This window comes from Hyperolius riggenbachi, chromosome 6 (assembly GCF_040937935.1).
Source record: "Hyperolius riggenbachi isolate aHypRig1 chromosome 6, aHypRig1.pri, whole genome shotgun sequence".
Classification (NCBI taxonomy): Eukaryota; Metazoa; Chordata; class Amphibia; order Anura; family Hyperoliidae; genus Hyperolius; species Hyperolius riggenbachi.
In genome coordinates this window covers 218,532,986-218,557,558 of record NC_090651.1, presented here as the reverse complement: position 1 = coordinate 218,557,558, position 24,573 = coordinate 218,532,986, and the positions used below count along the sequence as shown (strand labels likewise).

The window sequence follows — 24,573 nt, the reverse complement described above, 5'->3', positions numbered from 1 at the left end:
TGATAGCCTTCCCCCAGCCTTATTAACCTCCTGAGCGATAATCCCGAGCTGAGCTCGGGGTATATCGCGCAGGGGGATTTCTCAGGCCCCGGTGGGCCGATTTGCTACCCGCCGTGCCGCGCAGCCCCCCCTCCCCGACCCCTTGCGCAGCCTGGCCAATCAGTGCCAGGCAGCGCTGAGGGGTGGATCGGGACTCCCTCTGACGTCACGACGTCCATGACGTCGGTGACGTCATCCCGCCCCGTCGCCATGGCGACCGGGGAAGCCCAGCAGGAAATTCCGTTCTGAACGGGATTTCCTGCTTACTCTGATCGCCAAAGGCGATCGGAGTGGGTGGGGGGATGCCGCTGCGCTGCGGCTATCATGTAGCGAGCCCAGGGCTCGCTACATGATTTAAAAAATAAAAAATTTAAAAAAATAGTGCTGCGCCACCTCCTGGGCGATATAATTGTATCGCCCAGAGGGTTAAATGCTTCATCTACTATACAGGAAGGCTGGCTAAGCAAGTGGAGCTGTGCATGAAGGACTACCACGGCCTAGTTAATAACTGCCCACATGAGGGCAGCCTGGGCTGGTTTAAGATTCCCACCACCACTGGCATAGCCTGTCCACATTCTGAAAGCTCTAGAGCAGTGTTCCCCAACCCTGTCCTCAAGGCCCACCAAACAGTGCATGTGCAAATCCACACAGGTAGATAATCAGCTCTGCTGAGACACTAATTACCTCACCTGTGAATATTTGTGGTTTTCTGAAAAACATGTACTGTTGATGGGCCTTGAGGACAGGGTTGAAGAACTCTGCTCTAGAGCACACAAAGGATGGATGAAGCAGCTCTTTGATCAATATAGAAGGCTTTATGCTACGGCCTCAATTCACTAAGCTTTATCAAACACTTTATCGAAAATTTGATAATTTACCTCATGGGTAAAATCTAATTTTAAATTCACTAAGGTGTTATAGATTTATTGAATGTTTTTTTGATAAAATGTTCAATAACTCTATAACACCTTAGTGAATTCAAAATTAGATTTTACTCATGAGGTAAATTATCAAACGTTCGATAAAGTGTTTGATAAAGCTTAGTGAATTGAGGCTACAGAGCTGAATGGATGCAATCAACAGGGCAAGAAATATGGGGAAGAACCCTTCAACTCCAACAGAGGTGAGGTGCTTTGTAAGAGGGGGGAAGGTTTTGTTTGCCACCCTCCATTCCATGCCACTTTCATGTATAAACCATGTTTGCTGCTATCTGGACTCTTTTTTTCAGTGCCGTTGGCTGAAGGTGGGGGGTGGGGGGGGGCGGGACTTGAGAAGTCCAAATATGACTTCTCACGCACTGTGCACGTGTGCATACATCTACAGAGTGCTAATTATGCAAGAAGCCAACCCTCCACATTGTCTGGATGTTGCAGCCGCACTGCTGGTGGGCAGGATGTGACTGCATCCTACTGATCATGGCCATGCTAAGGAAGCCATAGGTTCAATAAGTTATACTAAAAATATATTAAAAGTTAAAGCTGGATATGAGATACCTTCAAAGGCAGCAACTCTTAATAAAGAATAATTCCATGAAGCATTAAATAAAAGTAATCTTTAAGTTATGCTAGTCATTGTAATTCATTTGCAACATTATTTTTAATTTGGTTACAACCCACTTTGAAAATAATTTAAAACTGCCTTTATTATTATTATTATTTAGTACTTATATAGCGCCATCATCTTACGCAACGCTAAACAGAGTATATATTGTCTTGTCACTGAACTGTCCTTTAGAGGGGCTCACAATCTAATCCCTACCATAGTCTTATGTCTATTTATGTTACTTGTACTGTAGGTTATGCATCGTAGTCTAGGGCCAATTTTAAGGGGAAGCCAATTAGCATATCTGTATGTTTTTGGGATGTGGGAGGCAGAGGCGTAGCTAGGGTTTTCAGCACCCGGGGACAAAGACGGTTTTTGCACCCCCTTCTAGACAAAATGGGTGTGACCACACATTAGAATGTGGTTGTGGTCATGGGTGGAGTCAAATGTTATTTAGATAGCCATATGTGCACAGAGCCGGGACAAGGTCCTCCAGCACCCAAGGCTGATACACAAAAGTGCGCCCTTCCTTCCCTCCCACCCCAGCCGTCACACACTGATTGCTATTAGACTAAGAGGGCCACAGGGCCCACAACCTCCCCAACACCTTAATATCTAGTTATCTGGCTTCCAGTCACTGCTATGTATCCCCTTTTCTTATTTCTTTCTGCTTCAAACACAATTAGGAATGACAGCTGAATGAATTGTGCGCCCCCTCCTATTCTGCGCCCTGAGGCTGGAGCCTCTCCAGCCTATGCCTCGGCCCGACCCTGTATGTGCATTCTTAACCCATTCAGATAGCCAGATGTGCCCCCCTTTAAACAGCCAAATGTGCGCCAGATGTGCCACCTCCTTCTAGCTAGCCAGATGTGTCTCTTCTAGATAGTCTTTTTCTGCTGCTGTTAATGCTTCTGCACTCCTCTGGAGAAGGAAGGAGAGAAGCAGGGGCACTTAGGGTAGCCAGCAAGCCACCTGCACATGGGGGTACAATGGCCATGCTGAGTGCCCTCACAGTGCTGCGTCCGGGGACATATGTCCCCTCCTTGCCCACCCATAGCTATGTCTCTAGTGTGAGCAGTGGCGGCTCCAGGAATTTTTTTTAGGGGGTGCTATGCAGGTGCTGGAGCAATTTGCGGGGGAGTTGACGGCAAAAAATGGGTGTGGCTACAAAATGGGCATGGTCATGACCGGATGAGGGCGGGGCTAACTGTAATTTAAAGTGAACCCAGGGTGAGAGTGATATGGTGGCTGCCATATTTATTTCCTTTTAAACAATTCTAGTTGCCTGGCAGCCCTGCTGATCTATTTGGCTGTAGTAGTGAACTGAATTACACCAGAAACAAGCATGCAGCTAATCTTGTCAGTTCTGACAATATTGTCAGAAACCCCTGACCTGCTGCATGCTTGTTCAGGGTCTATGGTTGAAAGAATTAGAGGCAGAGGACCAACATGGCAGCCAGGCAGCTGGTATTACTTAAAAGGAGATAAATATGGCAGCCTCAATATTATTCTCACCTCGGGTTCCCTTTAAAAGTACAACGCAAAGACAGAGGGCCCAAGTTTTGGTGACCCTTTCCCCAGAAAATTCACATAATTGTGCAAGTTTTCTCAAGAAAATACACGTAATGTGAGCAGATTTGAACAAAAAACATGTTCAGTAACCCCAATATGCACAATCGGTAGCAGATATGCCCCTAATATGCACAATCGGTAGCAGATATGCCCCCAATATGCACAATCGGTAGCAGATATGCCCCCAATATGCACAATCGGTAGCAGATATGCCCCCAATATGCACAATCGGTAGCAGATATGACCCCCAATATGCACAATCGGTAGCAGATATGACCCCAATATGCACACTCGGTAGCAGATATGGCCCCAATATGCACAATCGGTAGCAGATATGGCCCCAATATGCACAATCGGTAGCAGATATGACCCCAATATGCACAATCGGTAGCAGATATGACCCCAATATGCACAATCGGTAGCAGATATGACCCCCAATATGCACAATCGGTAGCAGATATGACCCCAATATGAACAATCGGTAGCAGATATGACCCCAATATGCACGATCGGTAGCAGAAATTACCGCAATATGCACAATCGGTAGCAGAAATGACCCCAATATGCACAATCGGTAGCAGAAATGACCCCAATATGCACAATCGGTAGCAGAAATGACCCCAATATGCACAATCGGTAGCAGATATGACCCCAATATGCACAATCCGTAGCAGATATGACCCCAATATGCACAATCCATAGCAGATATGACCCCAATATGCACAATCCGTAGCAGATATGACCCCAATATGCACAATCGGTAGCAGATATGACCCCAATATGCACAATCCGTAGCAGATATGACCCCAATATGCACAATCCGTAGCAGATATGACCCCAATATGCACAATCCGTAGCAGATATGACCCCAATATGCACAATCCGTAGCAGATATGACCCCAATATGCACAATCCGTAGCAGATATGACCCCAATATGCACAATCCTTCCTCAGCAGTTTTGACCACAATCAGCACCACCTGAAAAAGAAAAGAAAAACCCATTTACTCACCTACAGCCAGAAGACCTTCTTTCCCGAGTCCCGACCTCCTTGTGGCGCGCAGCGCCCGCGCGCCCACGATCCTCTTCCTTCCCGACATCACGAGACTTCCTGCCTGCATGCTGAGAGCAGGGCTACGGGAAAATGGCCGCCCGAAGCCATGCACTGCAGACTCGAAATCTGCAGAACAGGGCTTCGGGCGGCCATCTTACCGTAGCCCTGCCTGCTGCTGCGGGCTGCCGCTGTGTGAACTGACTTGGCGTCTTTTAGACGCCTGAAGTCAGATCATTTCAGGGGGTGCTTTGGGGGTGCTTGAGTGTGAGTACCCAGAGGAAACCCACACAGACACGGGGAGAACATACAGACTCCTTGCAGATGTTGACCTGGCTGGGATTTGAACCATGGACCCAGTGTTGCAAGGCAAGAGCACTAACCACCACGCCACCGTGCGGCCCAACTGCCTTTTCTGTACATGAAAAGATTATGGCCCTTATTCATTTCTTTATTTTCTCCTAAGTTTTTTACAAAGTTATATTTTTACACCTTATCAATAAAATGCCTTTTTAATTATGCAGAAAGCAAGAAAATACATCGAATAAGTTTGACAGTACTTTTTCACCGACTTTAACAGTAGAACCCTTTTATAGTAAAGTCTAAAGGACTAGCAAAAGTGGTTTATTATATCAGAGACTGTCATACTCAGCACATAATATATACTATAGTACTGTATCTTAATTCAGTCAATAATTGGAAGTCATTTTTTTCCTTTTCAATGCTACAGCAAGTAAGCACAGACAGTGTCTAAGCTAGATCAGCTAAAGCTGAGAAATATTTTTTCCCCCCACAATAATGCCTCTTATACGTCGTCTTATTATCTTTTGGGAGACACCTATGTTATTTCCCGTCTATGTCAATTACTTGATGGTTGAATGAAAGTAACTTTAAAGAGTTAAGGTGCGTACACACATGCGACTATAGTCGTTTGTAACGATCGTTCCCCGATCTTTACCAACGACGATCGTTACAAAAAACGAACCAACGACTATTAAGGCAAACGACGAACGAGGCAAATCGCTACAAAACAAAGTTCTGTCTTGGCGGATTTTTACCACCGACGATCGTTAGCAAAAGTGGCACATCGTTGGAAACGATCGTTCGTACCAGGCTGGACATGCGCATTTCACTTTTTCTCCAAGGAACTTTACAATTTTATGCGCAGGCGCATTAAGTGCTTTTACGTGGTGTAACGTTCGTTCTAACGATGTGATCGTTACATACTTTTTACAACTAACTTTACTTCGGTCGTTCTTTCGTCAATTAAAAGATCGTTCGTCGTTGACAACGAACGATCGTTGTCGCATGTGTGTACGTAGCATAACTGTTAGGCAGAAAATACACAATAAGTTCTCTACTGCATGCTAATAGAGCAGTAAAAAGGATGCTAACCAGGCAATGTAAAAGTTTCAAATCATTCCTACTTTTGTAGATTTCTCTCCTCATGCCCCAGGCTCTAAAAGTGTACGCAAGCCGCAGAGAGAAGTGACAGGCATGCTGAATCAGCCTGATTGGCTGATGCCTCTGTCATTCATCTCTCTGCACTGCGATTGGCCGCCTGGTCTCCCCTTGCCTGCCTGGTCGCCGCTGCTGTTAGAGCGCACGGAGGGGGGCCAGAGGCTATCTCCTGTCACTGTCCTCTGCCCCCCTCCTCCAGTGGCATGTCCGCGCCCCCCCCCCCCCCCCGCCGTTCTGCCGCCCGCCGCCGCCGCCGCATTCTCCTTTTTCCCCGCACTGAGCTTTGGGGAAGGATAAAGGTGGTGCACACACACAGACTCCCGGAATAATGGTTCCAGGCGCTGCAGTATCCTACACTCTGCACTAGTGCAGAGAATAGATGGGATCGACAGCGCTTGGATCCATTATTAGGTGAGTCTGTGTGTGGCTGCTGCATTTGTTCCTCCCCGCTGTGCTCAGAGTCAGTGCGGGGAGGAGGGGGATGCGGGGGGGAGGGAAGAAGATCTAGCCGGACACAAGATGGCCCCTGCCAGCAACAGGAGCCTTCTAATATATAAACATGAAAATAACAGAAATCAAAACGTGGACACTACGATACATCTGTCATGTAAGTAGAGCATGTATTTATCTACTTACATATGTGTTTTTTTGAGGGGGCATTTTAGAGCTAACAGTTGCTCTTTAAGTCAAAATTAGCCAGGTGTATGAATAATTAAGGACAGCACTGTATGATAATAAAGATAAACAACAAGATTGTTTACACAGATAGGTCCATATCCTATTAAGTTTACTCCTAAGTTTTCTCCTATGATATATTTTTAAGCTCCACCAAGCAAGAAATTACTCAAAATTGTTTCTGCACTCGGAGAAACAAGTTTCCAAAAGAGTCTGGCAAAGGTACATCAGCAGGATTCATAGTCTCAGCAACTGTCATGTACCTGGGGAGCGTGAATCCTCGGTGTTGCCTAATGGGCGCAGCCTTGGAGACCAGATGGGCGTGCCCAGAGGTGACTGCTGAGTGCAGCCAAATAGTCTGATGTTAAAGAGAAACTCCAACCTAGAATTGAACTTTATCCCAATCAGTAGCTGATACCCCCTTTTACATGAGAAATATAATGATTTTCACAAACAGACCATCAGGGGGCGCTGTATGACTGATTTTGTGCTGAAACCCCTCCCACAAGAAGCTCTGAGTACCGCGGTACTCTGGGCAAACTGCCACAATGTAACAATGTTCACAGACAGGAATTAGCTGTTTACAGCTGTCTCTAACAGCCAAAACAGCTAGGAGCAGCTACATAACCTGCCCACAGTAAAAATGTCACCATGTAATACATGTCAGAATGTGAATCTGGGAGAGGAAAGATTTTACAATGAGCAAACACTGACTAAATCATTTATCCATAATTATGGTAAGAAATGAAGCACTTTTTTTACTACATTATTTTGACTGGAGTTCCTCTTTAAGTACCGATACAACAGACAGAAGCGAAGCCAGGGATAAACCAGGAATTCACTATTACTAAATCAGTCCAAACCAGATGAGGTACAGGAATGAGGGACAAAATGATGGTCAGAGTATTGCCAAGATCGAAGCCAGGATAATAGTTCATAAAGGTTAAGTCTCGCTGGAAACAAGAACACAGCAAACCTGTTGCTCTGGCACTTTTAAAACGTAATCCAGGAAGTGAGCTCAGGTGCAAAAAGAGATGCATAGCACATTCCGACCACTAGATGGGGCAGGAACGTCTTAAGGTCCTAGAAAGGAAAACAGTTCTGTAAGAAGCATCCCGAGCTGGTGGGTTACCGTGGGCAATCACTTGCTGAGGCGTGACACCACATTTTCTTATATTTTGCGTGTCAGTGATGCTTTTTTCTGAGCGCAACATGTTCACATGTAATGTTTGTCATTGTCAATTGAAACGCAGAAAATTCTCATTTGTTATGTTAAGATCACATCCAATTCTGAAATTAATTAAATACATTCTCATTTTTCAATGGTATGCGCTGAAAAATAACAATCCAGAACAATGTTATATAAAACACGCACAAAAATGCAACATTGCAGAAAGGAAAAAAAATCAAAGGTCAAAACTGAAAAGTCACAAAACAAAGTTGAACACGAGGAAAACCATAGAAAATTGCATGCATAATTCACATGGATACATTAAAGGAATACTGAGGTGATTTAAATAGGAAAATGTATACTTACCTAGGGCTTCTTCAAGCCCCATGTACTCTGTGGGCTCCCTTGCCATCCTCCCAAGTGGCTCCACTGATCTTAAAGCTTCCCCAGTGCAAAGGCTTCAGACATTAACCAGTTCACCCCCAAGGGTTTTTATCCTAACGGACCAGAGCAATTTTCAGTTGTCAGCGCTCCTCCCTTTTATTCCCTAATAACTTTATTACTACTTATCACAAGAAAATGATCTATACCTCGTTTTTTTCGCCACCAATTAGGCTTTCTGTGGATAGTACATTTTGCTAAGAATTTTTTTATTCTAAATGCATTTTAATGAGAAAAACAGAAAAAAAAAGAAAAAAAATCATTATTTCTCAGTGTTCAGCCTTTATAGTTTTAAAATTAAACATTCTCCTGTGGATAAAACAAACACGTTTTATTTGCCCAGTGGTCCCGATAATTAAACCGTTTAGATTATGTCCCTACCACAATGTATGGCGACAGTATATTATTTTGAAATATAAGTGGTTATTTTTCTGTTTGTTCTGGCCATAATTACAAGCCCCTATGTAATAAATTAAAATTAATTTTCCCCCATAAAATATAGAATAAAAAAAGCTGAGTCCCTAAGGCAACTATTTATTTATTTTTTTAAGCTGATTTTTTTTTTTTACAAGTGTTTTTTTTGGGGGGGAGGGTTGGAAGTGTAATTTTATTAATGATGTGTATATACTTGAAAATGTATGTGTTTTGTAGGTGTAATATACTTTTTGGCCACAAGATGGCGCTGGTGAACACTCATAGGACGTGTTCACTTTTTTTTTTTTTTTTTACACACTTTATTAAACTGTTACATTTCCTGTTTATGTGAATGGACGTAGCCGCTGTTCGCGGTCACGTCCATTCACTCCAGGCACTGCGATTGGGTAGAGGACTGTTCAGTCCTCTTCCCCAATCGCCCAGCACGGGATCCCGACGGTAATGGCGGCGGTAGCGGCGGACACACGGCGGTAGCAGCGGCGGGAATGCGCGACGTATTAAAACGTCATGTTGCTGTTAATAGCGGTAAGCATGACGTTTTAATACGTTAGGATGGCGGTAAATGGTTAAGTTACATTTAAGTAAATGGAAATTTTTTATTTATTTTTTTTAAAGCCAGTTATCTGCCTAAGGAGAGGGAAGGCTCTGGATGTTATAGTGCCTCCCCTCTCCTCTTCCGGTGCCCTCTTTGCAGCGGCAGCTCCTCTGTTTAAATCCCCTGCCATGGGGGATTTCAGGAGCCTAGTCCTTCCGAAGACAGATGGCTCCTTACTGTGCATGGGCGAGTGTGCGAGAGAGGGGGCTCGTGCGTGCGCAGTGTGAAGTGGCACCGTCTTTGGAAGCACTCGGGCTCCCGAAGACTTCTGAAGCCTCCCTTAAGCGGCGGACACAGCAGTATTTGACTAAACCGGTTGAATACTGCTACAGGGAATCCTGCACTGAAACGGGGACTGGGAGAGGAGAGGAAAAGCTCTATAGGACCCAGAGCCTGCCCTCTCCTATAGTACCCATTTTGTAAATGGGCCTAAATGCTTAACCACTTGAGGACCGCGGTGTTAAACCCCCCTAAGACCAGGCCATTTTTCTTAAATTGGGCAACTGCAGCTTTAAGGGCTCGCTGCAGGGCCGCACAACTCAGCACACAAGTGATTCCCCTCCCCCCCCCTTTCCCCCCCCCCCCCCCAATCTCTGTTGGTGGGGTCTGATTGCTCCCCCAATCTTTATTTTTTTTTGTTTAACAAATACTTATTGTATTATTTTTCTATAAAATTTTACTGTTTTTTATTTAATTTTGTGAACGTCCCTCCCTCCCTCCCCCCCGCCAGCGAATCGGTGTGATCGGCTGTTATAGGCTTCAGCCTATGATGACAGCCGACCACTTCCTGCACTACAGAGGGGACAGCTGTGTCACACGGCTGTCCCCAGTACAGCGCTGCCTTAGATTGCATCGCTGTACATGGTTATTGGACAGCGGTTTCGCCATCTAGCAGTCTCCGAGCGCCGATTGCCGCTGAGAGACTGAAGGCAGAGCAGAGCGCTCCCCTGCTAGCCTTGATAGAAAGCCGTTCACGCTAATCAGCATGGAGCGATCTTGGGGCTGTCACTGCGTTCACGACAATTGGCGTGGAGCGGTCGGCAAAAAGACATCTGAGGTGAAAATACATTGATGAGAAAAGCAATTGTATTTATCCTCCTTCTCCTAAAAATGACTTTTTTTTTAGATATCCCACAGTTTTATTTTATATTTAAATCTAGCTTTTAAAGAGAACCCGAGGTGGGGTTTTAAAGGGAAGGTTCAGGGAGGGTGGGTAAAAAAATCAAAATCAATTTCCACTTACCTGGGGCTTCCTCCAGCCCGTGGCAGGCAGGAGGTGCCCACGCCGCCGCTCAGCAGGCTCCCGGTGGTCTCCGGTGGCCGACCCGACGCCTGCGCAGTAGAGCCCGGAGGACGTCCGATGACGTCAGTGCGCCGGCGTGGGACGCAGAAGTTCCGGGCCTTGGAGCGCAGAAGAGCCCGACCTGGCAGCCAGCCTGGCCAGGTCGGGTCGGCCACCGGGAGCCTGCGGAGCGGCGGCGAGGGCACCTCCTGCCTGCCACGGGCTGGAGGAAGCCCCAGGTAAGTGGAAATTGATTTTGATTTTTTACCCACCCTCCCTGAACCTTCCCTTTAAGAATGATATCTGCACACAGAGGCTGGGTCTGCCAATACTGCCCAGCCTCTGTTGCTCTCTCAATCCCCCCTAAGTTCCCCCTGTGCTCTGCTGTCCCCCATAAATCACAGCCGCGCTGTCGACACGCGGCGTGTCGCAGCGGGCTGTGTTTACCTATGTAGTGTCACTCTCGACGCTCCCCCCGCCTCCTGCATAGCTCCGGTACCCGCCCGCATCCCTTCCCTATGCAGGAGGCGGGGGGAGCGGTGACAGTGACACTACATAGGTAAACACAGCCCGCTGCATGTCGACAGCGCGGCTGTGATTTATGGGGGACAGCAGAGCACAGGGGGAACTTAGGGGGGATTGAGATAGCAACAGAGGCTGGGCAGTATAGGCAGACCCAGCCTCTGTGTGCAGATATCATTCTTAGAACCCCACCTCAGGTTCTCTTTATGTTTTTGCTGTTTCATTGTCTGTGCTCAATGACATCTTCATTGAAGTATGGTAGAGCTCAAACCTATGGACCTTTTTATCTCTTTCCTGCTCCAGGAAGCCATTTACTGATTTTATGGCTGTAATTACTTATCAGTGAGGGTTATGCTATAGCCTGACCCAGTCCGACTTGGATAGAAACTGCCACTTACATACCTGATGTTTAACTCTTTCAGGCAGAGAAAGAAAAAAAGGAAGACAGCATAGTTATGTGTGTGCTAGGCACTGTACATACACATGTCTATCTCACCTCGGTTGTCCTTTAATAGAAGAATAATTGGAAACATAGGACCTTCATCAGGACATAGTAAGAAAAGCTTGAGGTACTGCAGGACACAAGAATATTGCGCTTTACAAGCGATACATTTTTACAATTTGCATAAAAAATACAAAATTCACATATTGAAAACAAACATTAAAATAACAAAACAGAAGGCTGACATCTACAACATAACTATGCTTTGCTGCGTCTGATAGCATGGTAGGCATGTGTGGTAAATCAAATTTCACATTTATAAGCAATATACATATGGAGTTGATAAGTGCACCTTTGTATACAAATACAGTAACAGCAGCTGCATAAAAAGGTTAGAGCAATTTGTAAACCACTGTTACATGCAGTAACAAGTCTGTCTAAGCATTTCATAGGTCAATGCCCTCTTCATTAATCAGAGATGCAACAAAGACACCAAGGGTAACAGTGAAGGAGTTGCAGTGGATATAGACATACAGTATCCGCACTTCACTTTAAGCTGTACACTCCACAGAGTAAGACTTTATGGGAGATTGGCCGCAAAAAAAAAAAAAAGCTATTGCTTGAAGAAAGGAATGCTTTTGCAGTTTGCACAAAAGCATGTGGTGGACTCCCCAAACACATGGAAACTCTTGAGTGATGCAAGATGATAAGAAACTAGAACGCGTGCCAGAGTGTAGTGATGTAGCAAACATCACATTTTTGGTTCGCAATCTCAAATTTAACGCAAGTGGCTGGCTGTTCGCGGCATAAATGACAGCCTTCTTATGTGTCAGAAACACCAAATTTGCAGGCTAGGTTGAGGAGGGCGGTAAGAACAACAGGGAAGAAAGACCTTATAGTTTTATATATATATATGTTCAGAGTGTGGGAAATATAAAAAAATGACATGGGGTCCCCCCCACCCGAGCTTCTTTAACCTCTTGTCCCCCATGCAGGCTGGAATATCTAGAATGTGGAGACCCTGATTTCAGGGTGCTATGGGTGCTCCAGGGGGACGGCATGGGTGGGCGCTATAGGTGCGGTGGGCGGGAGGAGAGCGGGAGCAGTGCAGGAGGATGGAGCAGGCTCTAGCTATGCTAACTATAGCTAGAGCCAAAACCATCTTTACATTTTTGCTCTGTTACAGTGTTGCCAACTCATCCCTTTAAATACGGACGCTTATGAATTATACATGTCTTGTGGCTAGTTAGATGTAGTTTAGGCACTGATTATCTGTGAGAAGCCCCAGAACCTGTATAACTTATATGTGTCAGTATTTAAAGGGATGAGTTGGCAACCCTGCTCTGTTATTAGACCAATGGGCAGTCTCGATGCTTAGCCGCTGTGTTCTTCCACCTGGGACCTTTTTTCATAGTTTGGGCAACATTTGTAAAAATAGCAGCAGGCAGCGTATGGGACTGTATTACTTCCTGCACCCCCTTTCCTGTCCCGTGGGCAATGTGTTTCATTGCTCTCTGCACACAGCCTGCAGTGAGTGAATATGCAGAGCAGCAGGGTGAGTAGAGAGAATGATTGCTGTGCTGCAGCTGGGACATTAGCAAGTAGAGGTGACAGGATGTGTTTAGTGCTTTAGAAGTTGCCTGTCATTAGTAGTCATGTTCACTGGAAGTTGCCTGTCATTAGTAGCCATGTGCACTGGCTGCTGTAATACCAGAGTGCCCGGGACTATTGATTATTTACCCTGATCAGAGTAATGAATCAATAATGCAGGGCAGTCTGCTGTTGCAGAAGCCAGAGATACAGGTGCTGACAGTTGACTTCTGCAGTGAACAGAGAAGCAAGCAATTTAGATCCAGGCAATTTAGATTAGCTTGATTGCAGGTAATCTTATTTCTTCCCAGCCCTCCCCCCTGTTGCACCCTGCTGTCTTCCCCCATGAGCCTTTCCACTTTTCAGTTTTTTTTCAGAATTCAGATTTCTTTTAACAGCATGTCCCTGCCAAACCGCACTGGTGATGTGTGCAGTCCTGATGAGAGTCCTTTCTGCCATTCATCCCCTCCCACCAGGCTCTCTGTCTTATGCTTCTTCCTCTTTCCCCCTCCCCCCCTCCTATTCCTCTTTCGTATGTCCCCCTTTTCTGACTGTACTCACAGGAGCTCACAATCTAATTGTACCATAGCCATATTATAATGTACTACCATATTATTATTGTGTATTTATATAGCACTGACATCTTCTGATTTTCCATAACTGTTATCTCCGTCCACATCCTGACCACTCCTTTTTCCCAAAAACATTGCAGCAACTTGCTCGGTGCTGCAACCCGTCAACCCTCCCATTAACATTTTTTTTTGGGGGGGGGGGGGGCATTGTGGGTCTGCACATAATCAGAATCGGGTGTTAAGTTCCCTAGGTATGGGCTTGTAGAAAAACAAAAGAAACAAGAGTAGACCGGGAGCCTACTCTAGTGTATTATCACTAGTATTCTGAGCGTGATGTTAATGAGTTTAGAAATATACTCTCAAAGCAAGGTTGCAGACAAGAGGCAACCACTCAGAAATGGCATGTGGAGAAGTACCGTCTCCACTCGGCCTTGTTGTTGTTGGGTGAAGGTCGCAGCTCCTTAAAAAAGAACCACCCAAGGCGGTTGACGCCCCGAAAATGGGGTAAAAGTTAGATAGCGGAGTAGTAGGAGGCGCCCATAGAAAGATAATAGATGAATAATAAAAAATAAAAAATAATAAATAATAGAAAATATATAGTAAAATAGTAAAAACTGGTAAAATAAGTAACAGTTAAGCTTAAGCTGCTTCCTCAGGTCGTATACAGTGCCTTAAAACAAGTAAAATAGGGCACTCAGAACTGGAGATAAATACAACATTATGTACAAAAGTGTATGTTTATAACCCCAACAATAATGGGTTAAATTAATATACATAACATTGGCATTCCCTAGGTACATCACTGGTACTTAACTCAGGTGGGCGGTGTGGGGTCAACCCAGAAGACTTTTGTGGTCTATCGGTAATCATAATCTACCTAATGGGCATCCCTGATTTAGGCTATCTCCTTTTCTGAGTGTACACAGCATTGAATCCACCTCTAGATCCTACCATAGAAATGGTAGTGTTTTGCCTAAATGTTTCTTTTCATGTCATGTCTCTGCCTAGACAAATGTTGGCAAGAAGGTTGATTGTATGTGTAATGTGTGTAAGCAAACGCTGTTTATGACCCTGCTCTGAGCTTCATGGTACATAGATTGCAACCCTGAAGGTTGGAAAATCTGTATGTAGGCGGTTGCGCAGGTAGGGTGAAAAAAGAGGGGATGGACACTTTGCATAAAAACCAAAAACACACAGAGATACCGGGAGCCCTGATGATGCAGTAAGTCACGACAATAGGAAAGTTTTGTAGAGTCAATGAAATGTACTCACAAAGGAAGGTTGCAGATGGGCAACCAACCACTGTAGGCAGGTGGAGATACGCAAACACGACTCCATTCGGGTGACCAGGTGGTGTTCGGCCACCTGGTCAAAAAGAATGCCCCACCCTGAAGGAGGGTTTGTAACACAAAGGGGGAGAAAGAGGCGCCCAGGCAGGGCTGGTTCTAGACTTTTTGCTGCCTGAGGCAAACTTGTGAGAATGGAAAATGGGGTCCTGACATCACACTGTGAGAGCCTTGTTGCATTGTGGGAAATAACAGCTCTTTCCAACTGCCAAAAATGCATCATCTCTTTCCACAGACATCACCTGCCAGCAGTAAAGATGTCACCATGTGATAAATGTCAGAATGCAAATCATGGAGAGGAAAAGTTGCCAAGAACATCAGCTGAGTGCTGAGTGCCTTGTGTTTAATGATTTTAGGCACTGTATTCGGCCTGAGGAAGTGGGCTGAAACCCACGAAATGCTGTTGCCAAGTGCACATTAAAAGTATGTTGCAAATTATTTGAACGTGTCATTATTGAGGTAAGCCACCTCAAACTTTTTTCATTTTTGTTGCTTTTCACATAGTTCTATCATACCTTGGGTGCAGGCCTGGTCCGCCCATGATGCCAATTGAAGTGACTTCCTCAGGCGGCAGAAGTCTGGGGGCAGCACCAGGCCGAAACAGAAAGTGAAGAAAGTGCCTGGCCAACCTATACTGGGGGCAACTGTATCTAGCTAACACTGGGGGCCACTATAACTGGCTACCTACCTATAGTGAGGGGTGTTTTTTCGGGTGGCTCACCGCAGCTATAACATGCAGTGAAAATTGTTGGGTGCTGTGCGATCATTCTAATTCGGTGGTGGTGGTGGTGGGGGGGGGGGGGGGGTTAGCGAGCGGTTTCACCACAATATCAGCCACACAGACCCCACTGATAATCCATTTGAGAAAAGGTAAAGATTTCTCATGGGAAAGCGGGTATCAGCTACTGATTGGGATGAAGTTCAATCCTGGGTTACAGTTCCTCTTTAAAAACTCTGCCAATGCGAACAATAAGCATTTACATTTTTACTCTGAACTCAACTGCTCCTTGTTTAAATAGCAGTTGTGTTAATAAAGCTTTGTGCCTACAGCTGCGGACAGACAATTTTGTAATGAATCCAAGCTGTCCTCTATATTTTACTTAGGATTTTCACTGTAGGGATCTGCAAACAGCTGCAATCAAACAGCCCATCCTTCATCACAATTCAGCAATCCTTGCTCAATTCTGCTATGACCCACGTGTAGGTTGCAAATGTTTGAAAATAAAATCTAGGTCAGGTTTGCTAATTCACATAGGTACTTCAGTGTTATTCAGCCCTGGGTAGCCATAGATAACCAGACCAATAGCGTACATAAGTTGGTTTAAGCCTCCTCTAACAATATTCAGAGCATGTGTGCATTGCAAAACATCATGACTGGTGGAAATAATTATAGCTAGTATCCAAGTAGTAGTAGTAGCTGTAGCTACAGAAATAAAAATAATAACAGTAATAGTAAGAGACTCGTCATCACTTGTAAAAGCTGTTTTTGTACTGGTAATATTAGTTATTGTAATTGCAGGCCTAATAATAACAGCATTATGCAGTCCAATCACTAAGCTTTTGTTGTGCTGACGACATGATGCTAATACAATGCAAGATGCCATTGCCTGTAGCCTTGTCACCCATGGTCTCCCCCTGAACTCTGCCAGGCCTGTAATTAATGTACTGTGATTATTGTGTGGGAAGCAGCAGTGTCACTAGCCCCCTCCTCCATGACACATTAATGAGAGGCTGGGGGTCTCCAAAGGTACAAGATAAACACAGCAGACCCCTAAGAGCCAGAAGAGACCAGAATATTATGCAGCAGCTAACAACACCCTGGTCTTAATGTCATGACATAAAAGTGAGGTACCAAAGACCTCGTATCTGTAAGCAAGCTATGCTTTATATCAGCTGACAACAACCCAGTCATGTCTTATCAGCATAATACAGATGTGAGGCCTGAGCCAGCCAACACCTCATACTTGAAAAATATGCTGCACATATATCAGCTGATAACATCCAAGACTCACTATCAGCATGATATGGATAAGAATATTAGTCTAATGCTGGATACACACCATGCGTTTCCGCGTTCGATGCGTCCGTCGATACGCATCAATTCGATTAATTTCAACATGTCCGATTCAAGCTTCCATGGATCGTTAGGTCGATTTGCCATACTTTACATGGCAATCAACCTAAAAATCATCGAAATGCGTTCGGAAATGCTCGGAAATAATCGAATCGAAACGTATCGACGGACGCATTCGACACGGAAACGTATGGTGTGTATACAGCACAAGGCTCACAGGACCTCATGCCTGGAGTGCACATAGTGATTATAATTCCATATAACAGGATTTAAGCTTTAAAAAAATTCTTCACTCCGCATAAAATTCCAGTAAACGTAAAGGGGCACCATAGCGAATATTATGCTGCTCTAATGTTCCCGTTATCAATTATGAAGTAGTAAGAGGGTTTATTTCTCCACAGAATTTGTATTAAAGAGGTGCCTTCAAATGTCATTCTTCAGTGTCTGACAGCTTCTTTCCTGCCAGCTGTCTTTATGACATTAGACTGAGCTAAACTGAGCTAACTGCCATCACTCTCCCTCAAAACAGGCCATGTCTTTGCAGAATTTTTCTTCTGGCACACTTCTGTCAGAGCTCAGAGTGAGCTGCCTGCATAGCTGCACTATTCTTTGCAGTAATTTGAGAATGTATATGTAAATTATGAGGGAGCTAAATGTTTGAGAAATAAGCAGAAATAAACTCAAACTCTTTACACTTCCAATTACATAGCTGATAACAGGTATTGCATACTGTGTGAACCATGGTGCTGCATACTTATCAAATGGCATACTTCACCTTTGCACTACACTCTGCCTAAATTACTTTGAACCTGGGATACTTTGTTACCCATTTGGGAGTACATTGAAATCACGTCCATTGATTTAGATGCTGGTATTGTGCTTTGTCTATGCTATTTGTTTTATGTAGATTCTATTTGTGATACTCTTCATCAGTGGTTTCAGTCCTTCTATATGAACTTCCTAATCTTAAAGGACAACTGAAGTGAGAAGAATATGGAGGCTACCATATTTATTTCCTTTTAAACAAAAGCAGTTGCCTGGCAGTCCTGCTGATCTATTTGGCTGTAGCGATGTCTGAATCACACCAGAAACAAGCATGTAGCTAATCTTGTCAGATCTGACAATAATGTCGGAAACACCTGATCTGCTGCATGCTTGTTCAGGGTCTATGGCTAAAAGCATTAGAGGCAGAGAATCAGCAGGGCAGCCAGGCAATTGGTATTGCTTGAAAGGAAATAAATATGGCAGCCTCCATTAGCACTCTCACTTTAGGTGTCCTTTAACCTTAACCTCACCCTTTAATGAAACCTCACACCTAACGTTAACCCTATAACCCTAATATTAACCCTAACCCTAAAGTTATCTCTTATGCCTGGTACAAACTTGGAATTATGTTTGGCCAATCACTGATCAATTTTACCACCTCCATGTAGTATGAGGGTCAACAGATACTGAATTCTGTGATTGACAGATTGTGTAGGTAAACACTTATACTACATGGAGGTGGTAAAATTGGTCAGTGATTGGTCAATCATTATTGAAAATGTGCACTAGGATTTACGCTTAATATCTTTTCTAAATATATAACTTACCTAAGCAGATACTCTCTATCTCTGTGTATTTTGCTTCAGCTCCAGCACCCAATCTACCACCTCTCTACTTTAACCTTCTCAGGCACATAACTGTTCAACCAAAGTAGTCTGAGCATCAGCAAGGGATGCCTAGTCCACTGCCTCAGCTGGTATAAGTGACCACAAATCCCTGTCAGCGGGCACAAGTGGTCACAATTCTCTGTCAGCAATCAAAAGTAACCACAAGTTTCTGCCAGCAGACATACATGATCATAAATCCCTGTCAGCAGGCTCAAGTTACCACATATCTGGCAGCAGGCACAAGTAACTATAAATCTGGCAGCAGGCATATATGCAGGGCCGGATTTGTATAAAGGCCAAAAGGCACATGCATTGGTCACAAGGAAGGCCGAGGCGGTTCTGCGTTGCATGTGTCCCAACAAAGGTGACAACCTGCATACACAGACAGGTGCTGCTCGGCCTGTTCTGCACATCATCTGTCTCCTCCTGTCTCAAATTTCCCCTTTCTCCCTGTGCTGGCCTATCCAGACCTGCAGATCAGCATGACTCAAAGTGATAAGACTATTGCTACCTATGCTGAAGGGAGGGTATCTGGCTGCTATCAGTCAGAGCCGTAGCTATGGATGGGCAAGGTGGGACATGTGTCCCCGGGCACAGCACTGTGAAGTTGCTCAGCACAGCCACTGCACCCCCACGAGGCTGGCTGCCCAAAGTGCCTCTGCTTCTCTTTCTCCCTCTGCAGAGGAGTGCAGAAATGTTAGCAGCAGAAAAAAGGATCACATCTAGCTACATAAACGGGGAAGGGGGCACATCTGGCTATATAAACAGGAGAAAGGGGGCTAAACTGAGAGGGATATCGATATTTCCCTTTAAACAATACCAGTTGCCTGGCATCCTGCTGTTCTCTTTGAATGCAGTAGTGGCTGAATCACACACCTGAAACAACCATGCAGCTAATCCAGTCTGACTACAGTCAGAGCACACGATCTGCATGCTTCTTGAGGGGTTGTGGCTAAAAGTATTAGATTTACAGGATCAGAAGGAGAGTCAGGCAAATGGTATTATTTTAAAAGGAAAAATCCATATATCCTTCTCAGCTTAGATTCCCTTTAAGTCCTTTATCTGGGTATATGTGACTACTTATTCTTATACATATACAGTACATATATACAGTGGTGTGAAAAACTATTTGCCCCGTTCCTGATTTCTTATTCTTTTGCATGTTTGTCACACTTAAATGTTTCTGCTCATCAAAAACCGTTAACTATTAGTCAAAGATAACATAACTGGACACAAAATGCAGTTTTAAATGATGGTTTTTATTATTTAGTGAGGAAAAAAACTCAAAACCTACATGGCCCTGTGTGAAAAAGAAATTGCCCCCTGAACCTAATAAGTGTTTGGGCCACCCGTAGCAGCCATAACTGCAATCAAGCGTTTGCGATAACTTGCAACAAGTCTTTTACAGCGCTCTGGAGGAATTTTGGCCCACTCATCTTTGCAGAATTGTTGTAATTCAGCTTTATTTGAGGGTTTTCTAGCATGAACAGCCTTTTTAAGGTCATGCCACACCATCTCAATAGGATTCAGGTCAGGGCTTTGACTTGGCCACGCCAAAGTCTTCATTTTGTTTTTCTTCAGCCATTCAGAGGTGGATTTGCTGGTGTGTTTTGGGTCATTGTCCTGCTGCAGCACCCAAGATCGCTTCAGCTTGAGTTGATGAACAGATGGCAGGACATTCTCCTTCAGGATTTTTTGGTAGACAGTAGAATTCATGGTTCCATCTATCACAGCAAGCCTTCCAGGTCCTGAAGCAGCAAAACAACCCCAGACCATCACACTACCACCACCATATTTTACTGTTGGTATGATGTTCTTTTGCTGAAATGCTGTGTTACTTCTACGCCAGATGTAACAGGACACGCACCTTCCAAAAACTTCAACTTTTGTCTCGTCGGGCCACAAGGTATTTTCCCAAAAGTCTTGCCAATCATTGAGATGTTTTTTTTAGCAAAATTGAGACGAGACAATGTTCTTTTTGCTTAAAAGTGGTTTGCGCCTTGGATATCTGCCATGCAGACCGTTTTTGCCCAGTCTCTCTCTTATGGTGGAGTCGTGAACACTGACCTCAATTGAGGCAAGTGGGGCCTGCAGTTCTTAAGATGTTGTCCTGGGGTCTTTTGTGGCCTCTCGGATGAGTTTTCTCTGCGCTCTTGGAGTAATTTTGGTCGGCCTGCCACTCCTGGGAAGGTTCATCACTGTTCCATGTTTTTGCCATTTGTGGATAATGGCTCTCACTGTGGTTCGCTGGAGTCACAAAGCTTTAGAAATGGCTTTATAACCTTTACCAGACTCATAGATCTCAATTACAGTACTTTTGTTTTCATTTGTTCCTGAATTTCTTTGGATCTTGGCATGGTGTCTAGCTTTTGAGGTGCTTTTGGTCTACTTCTCTGTGTCAGATAGCTCCTATTTAAGTGATTTCTTGATTGAAACAGGTGTGGCAGTAATCAGGCCTGGGGGTGACTACAGAAATTGAACTCAGGTGTGATAAACCAGTTAAGTTATTTTTTTAACAAGGGGGGCAATCACTTTTTCACACAGGGCCATGTAGATTTGGAGTTTTTTTTTCTCACTAAATAATAAAAACCATCATTTAAAACTGCATTTTGTGTTCAATTATGTTATCTTTGACTAATAGTTAACGGTTTTTGATGAGCAGAAACAGGCCTGTTTTTAGCGCCGTGCGGCCCGTGCCGCCGCCCGGGGCGCTGTTGGGAGGTGGGCGCTGAAATGGAGGGGGGAGCCGGAGCCGCTGAGAGGGCAGCCTGACCTCTCCCTCCCTCTCCTGGGCCGCCCTCCGTGCTCCCCCCTCAGATGCAGAGCGCAGCAGCAGCAGCAGCAGCCAGGGAGGAAGAGCTGTAAACAACATACCTCCCTGCGTTCCAAGCGCTGCTCTCTCGCCGCCGGTCTCTTCCTCTCTGCCACCTGTACGATGATGCACACACTAGTTCCGGCTAACAGGAACCAGCGTGTGCATCATCGTATAGGCAGAGAGGAAGAGACCGGCGGCGAGAGAGCAGCGCTTGGAACGCAGGGAGGTATGTTGTTTACAGCGCTTCCTCCCTGGCTGCTGCTGCTGCTGCGCTCTACATCTGAGGGGGGATCACGGAGGGCGGCCCAGGAGAGGGAGGGAGAGGGAGGGTTGCCCTCCCCGCGGCTCCGGCTCCCCCCTCCATTATGGGGGACAGCTACCTATCTAACCTACGCTGGGGGGCACCTACCTATCTATACTATACTGGGGGGCACCTACCTAATCTAACCTACACTGGGGGGCAGCTACCTATCTAACCTATACTGGGGGGCACCTGTCTAATCTAGCCTATACTGGAACGGGGGGGGGGGGGGCAGCTACCTAATCTAACCTACGCTGGGGGGCACCTACCTATCTATCCTATACTGGGGGGCACCTACCTAATCTAACCTACCCTGGGGGGCACCTACCTAATGTAACCTACCCTGGGGGGCACCAACCTAATCTAACCTATACTGGGGGGCAGCTACCTAATCTAACCTACGCTGGGGGGCACCTACCTATCTAACCTACACTGGGGGGCACCTACCTAATCTAACCTACACTGGGGGGCACCTACCTAATCTAACCTACACTGGGGGGCACCTACTTAATCTAACCTACGCTGGGGGGCAGCTACCTAATCTAACCTATACTGGGGGGCAGCTACCTAATCTAACCTAAACTGGGGGGCACCTACCTAATCTAACCTACACTGGGGGGCACCTACTTAATCTAACCTACGCTGGGGGGCAGCTACCTAATCTAACCTATACTGGGGGGCAGCTACCTAATCTAACGTATGCTGGGGGGCAGCTACCTAATCTAACCTATACTGGGGGGCAGCTACCTAATCTCACCTACGCTGGGGGGCACCTACCTATCTAACCTATACTGGGGGGAACCTACCTAATCTAACCTACACTGGGGGGCACCTACTTAATCTAACCTACGCTGGGGGGCAGCTACCTAATCTAACCTATACTGGGGAGCAGCTACCTAATCTAACCTATACTGGGGGGCACCTATCTAATCTAACCTATACTGGGGGGCAGCTACCCATCTAACCTATACTGGGGGGAACCTACCTATCTAACCTATGCTGGGGGCAACTATTCTGGCTACCTATATTAGAGGCACCCACCTAGCTAACCTGTACTGGGGCACCTACCTAACTAACTTATACCGGGGGCGCCTGCCTATCTAACCTATACTGGGGGCAACTATACTGGCTACCTATACTAGAGGCACCTACCCGGCTCACCTATAGCGGGGGCAACTATACTGGCTCACCTATGCCTGGCTACCTATACTGGGATACCTATTCTTGGCTACCTATACTGGGGGGACCTATACTAAGTGCAACTAGACCTGGCTAACCTATACTGCGGGCACCCATACCTTGCTTGGGGGGGGGGCGCAATTTTTACACACTCGCCCTGGGTGCATTTTAGCCTAGAAACTGCATTGAGCAGAAACATTTAAATGTGACAAACATGCAAAAGAATAAGAAATCAGGAAGGGGGCAAATAGTTTTTCACACCACTGTATGTATATATATATATATATATATATATATATATATATATATATATATATATATATATATATATATATATATATATATATATATATATATATATATTTTTTTTTTTTTATTTTTTTTTGAAGCCTTTGACAAGCTGCATGTATCATCTTGCACATGCAACAAGTGTAGCCATATGTACCATATCTGTGATAATGCATACATATGGTTTTGCATGTGTGAGTGACAAAGTCTATTTGTGACTTGCTTTTTTGTACCATACCACCTGTGTACTGTTGCTCTGCATCTGTGTCAAGTTTAATGTATCATATTGTATCCATAAAAAGCATGACATTGTGTATGACTAAGTTGAGGGCATCATATTGCATCTGCAACAAGCTGAATCATACTGTCACGTGTGTGATAAGTTAGATGAATTCTGCTATATCTGGGATAAGCTGTATAAATAATACGGTTTACTTGTGAACCTGTACATATATATTATAGGTGACAAAATATGCCATATTACATCTGTGTCACGCAAAGTGTACCCTTCTGTATCTGTCAGATGCTGTGAATGTCACATGGCATGTGTGATAAGCTGTGTCTTACTATAGTACATGTTGTATGTACCATGCTGTATCTGTGATACGCCGTCTACTTCAAGTTCATGCTATGTATCAGTGGCAAGTTGTATGTTTAATACTGCTCCTCCGAATCTAAATATTTAATGGTTGCTGTGTATAATGAACTTTTAACATAGAATAAATACATCTCAGTGGGCTTCCAGAAACAGGACTGTAGAGAATGTCGAGCTTTATAAAATACAGCATTAATAATAATCGCTTCTCACAGGTCAGGGATGGATGCTGCAGAGCTGCATGTGCCAGGACGACATTTAATTATCCATAGCCAAGAATCCTGAACCTTCAATCCATGAATCTGAGATAAGGTGATATAAATGTCATCCATTATTAAATGTATCACTTCTCCAGCATGTAGCATCAGTTGCTTACTCTGCAGTTACAATGCATGTAATGTATAATAAGTAGCAATAATGTAACAATGTACCTAATATCATAGGCAGCTCATACTATATATGTTAAAAGGCCCTTTTTCAGAATGGTACATCCTGTTCATCATGTTCTTCTATCTCGGCGAGTTCTCTAATCCTGGTGGCACTCTGAAGGCGGAGAAGTAAAAATCTCCCCTAGCATACCTACATTCTTCTATGTTGTGAAGACAGAGAGGAATTAAAAGGCTTTATAAGAAGTGCTGCATGTGACAGTGAATCAGTCTTGTCTAACCCCCCACTGAAGAGGTGGGCATAGCATTGTGAATATGAATATTGCAGCTTCATTAGGAGAGGTGGCAGATGACAGAGATTTGCAGAGCAGAGAAGCAGAAACTCCACAGAGGGCAGGCTGAAATCTGTACCGTTTATAAAACTAAAGAGGCACCTGTGGCCCAGATATATCAAATGCAGCTCCAGGCACCATTCAGAGACACTTGATTACACCAATTGCACCGCTTATGTTTGTCGTGGGTTAAAAATAACCAAAAATCTCCATTAT

At 44.8% G+C, this 24,573-nt stretch overlaps 1 protein-coding gene and 1 long non-coding RNA gene across 2 annotated transcripts in view; one reads left to right on the top strand and one right to left on the bottom strand.

Annotated features, from left to right (window-relative positions):
- LOC137521317 (opioid-binding protein/cell adhesion molecule homolog) overlaps nucleotides 1-24,573 on the bottom strand; it is an 838,111-nt gene that overhangs the window by 498,598 nt on the left and 314,940 nt on the right. The gene's annotated exons all lie outside the window — the stretch shown is intronic.
- The window catches only part of LOC137522650 (uncharacterized), a 67,925-nt gene continuing 50,505 nt past the window's right edge, over nucleotides 7,154-24,573 (top strand). Inside the window, exons 1-2 of the long non-coding RNA XR_011022381.1 lie at nucleotides 7,154-7,210; nucleotides 23,855-23,951. This is a non-coding gene — a long non-coding RNA (uncharacterized lncRNA). The remainder of the gene's footprint in view (nucleotides 7,211-23,854; nucleotides 23,952-24,573) is intronic.